General features: G+C 41.4%; 1 pseudogene; it reads right to left on the minus strand.

Annotated features, from left to right (window-relative positions):
* Positions 1–980: 980 nt before the first annotated feature.
* Positions 981–2583, minus strand: LOC144806017 (uncharacterized; annotated as a pseudogene).
* Positions 2584–2813: the final 230 nt, after the last annotated feature.

Here is a 2813-nt window from a genome sequence, read left to right on the forward strand (position 1 = left end):
GAATGGTTTTTTCCCTGTGTGTGTTCGCTGATGTCTTTGAAGGTGTGATAACTGACTAAAGCACTTTGCACATTCACTGCACTTGAATGGTTTTTCCCCTGTGTGTGTTCGCTGATGTCTTTGAAGGTGTGATAACTGACTAAAGCACTTTGCACATTCACTGCACTTGAATGGTTTTTCCCCTGTGTTAATGTTAATGTTAATGTTAGTGATATTTATAAAGCGCACTGCTGCCCAAGGGCTTCCTGGCGCTATGTAAGATGTCCTCCTTAGGCCTGATCGCAGGGTTACTTCCCTCTCTAGGAGTTAAATAGCCAGGTTTTCAAGGCCTTCCCTGTGTGTGTTCCCTGATGATACCTTAATGCTGAAGAGTCGCGAAAACTACTGTCACATTCACTACAATGATAAGGTTTTTCTCCACGTGTGTGTTCGCTGATGATGTTTTCGGTCTGATATCTGACGAAAGCTCTTTCCAAATTCATTGCACTTGAATGGTTTTTCCCCTATGTGTATTCGCTGATGTTTTTGGAGGTTTGATAAGTGACTAAAGAACTTTGCACATTCACTGCACTTGAATGGTTTTTCCCCTGTGTGATCGCTGACGTCTTTGAAGGTGTGATAACCGACTAAAGCACTTTGCACATTCACTGCACTTGAATGGTTATTCCCCCGTGTGTGTTCGATTATGAAGTTGAAAGTGTGATAACAGACTAAAGCACTTTGCACATTTACTGCACTTGAATGGTTTTTCCCCTGTGTGTGTTCGCTGACGTCTTTGAAGGTGTGATAACCGACTAAAGCACTTTGCACATTCACTGCACTTGAATGGTTATTCCCCCGTGTGTGTTCGATTATGAAGTTGAAAGTGTGATAACAGACTAAAGCACTTTGCACATTTACTGCACTTGAATGGTTTTTCCCCTGTGCGTTTTCGCTGATGTGTTTGAAGGCTTGATAACCGACTAAAGCACTATGCACATTCACTGCACTTGAATGTTTTTTTTCCCTGAGTGTGTTTGCTGATGTCTTTGAAGGTGTGATAACTGACTAAAGCACTTTGCACATTTACTGCACTTGAATGTTTTTTTCCCTGAGTGTGTTCACTGATGTCTTTGAAGGCTTGATAAGTGACTAAAGCAATTTGCACATTTACTGCACTTGAATGGTTTTTCCCCTGTGTGTGTTCGCTGATGTCTTTGAAGGTGTGATAACCGACTAAAGCACTTTGCACATTCACTGCACTTGAATGGTTATTCCCCCGTGTGTGTTCGATTATGAAGTTGAAAGTGTGATAACAGACTAAAGCACTTTGCACATTTACTGCACTTGAATGGTTTTTCCCCTGTGCGTGTTCGCTGATGTGTTTGAAGGGTTGATAAGCGACTAAAGCACTATGCACATTCACTGCACTTGAATGTTTTTTTTCCCTGAGTGTGTTTGCTGATGTCTTTGAAGGTGTGATAACTGACTAAAGCACTTTGCACATTTACTGCACTTGAATGGTTTTTTCCCTGAGTGTGTTCGCTGATGTCTTTGAAGGCTTGATAAGTGACTAAAGCACTTTGCACATTCACTGCACTTGAATGGTTTTTTCCCTGTGTGTGTTTGCTGGTGTATTTTTAGGTTTGATAACTGACTAAAGCACTTTACACATTCACTGCACTTGAACGGTTTTTCCCCTGTGTGTGTTCGATTATGACTTTGAAGGTATGATAACCGATTAAAGCACTTTGCACATTCACTGCACTTGAATGGTTTTTCCCCTGTGTGTATTCGCAGATGTCTTTGAAGGCTTGATAAGTGACTAAAGCTCTTCCCACATTCATTGCACTTGAATGGTTTTTCCCCTGTGTGTGTTCGATTATGTCTTTGAAGGTGTGATAACTGACTAAAGCACTTTGCACATTCACTGCACTTGAACGGTTTTTCCCCTGTGTGTGTTCGATTATGACTTTGAAGGTGTGATAACCGATTAAAGCACTTTGCACATTCACTGCACTTGAATGGTTTTTCCCCTGTGTGCATACGCTGATGTTTTTGGAGGTTTGATAAGTAACTAAAGCACTTTGCACATTCACTGCACTTGAATGGTTTTTCCCCTGTGTGTGTTCTCTGATGATTCCTTAGTGCTGAAGAGTTGCAAAAACTACTGTCACATTCACTACAATGATAAGGTTTTTCCCCCGTGTGTGTTCGCTGATGATGTTTTTGCTCTGATATCTGACGAAAGCACTTCCCACATTCACTGCACTTGAATGGTTTTTCCCCTGTGTGTGTTCGATTATGACTTTTAAGGTGTGATAACCGACTAAAGCACTTTGCACATTCATTGCACTTGTATGGCTTTTCCCCCGTGTGTGTACGCTGATGTATCTGTAGGGTTGATAACTGACCAAAACTCTTTACACATTCACTGCACTTGAATGGTTTTTCTGCTGTGTAGGTTTGCTGATGAAGCTTGCCTAGTGATGACAAACTAAAGCTCTTGCTGTATGTGTATGATTCTTCTTTCTTGGTTTGTGTCTCTGGGTCGGGTGTATATTTGTCTACATCACATGACTGCATTTCCTGATGGGCCGACATGTCTGATAAAGCACTTGGGTTTTTCTCACACACTTTATATGTGTGCAGCATTTTGCACGTTTGATTTCTGTTTTAACAATAAAATGCGATAGCCACCAAATATTTGCCACACTCCTAATATGTAGAAGGTGTCTTTGTAGGCGATTGTGCCTTTAGATTGGATTATGTCTATGCACGCTTTCGGGTAAAGATGTATCTTCCTTCTGGCCGGTGCAAATCGGGACAGTCTG

This window comes from Lissotriton helveticus, assembly GCF_964261635.1.
Source record: "Lissotriton helveticus chromosome 1_1 unlocalized genomic scaffold, aLisHel1.1 SUPER_1_unloc_4, whole genome shotgun sequence".
Classification (NCBI taxonomy): Eukaryota; Metazoa; Chordata; class Amphibia; order Caudata; family Salamandridae; genus Lissotriton; species Lissotriton helveticus.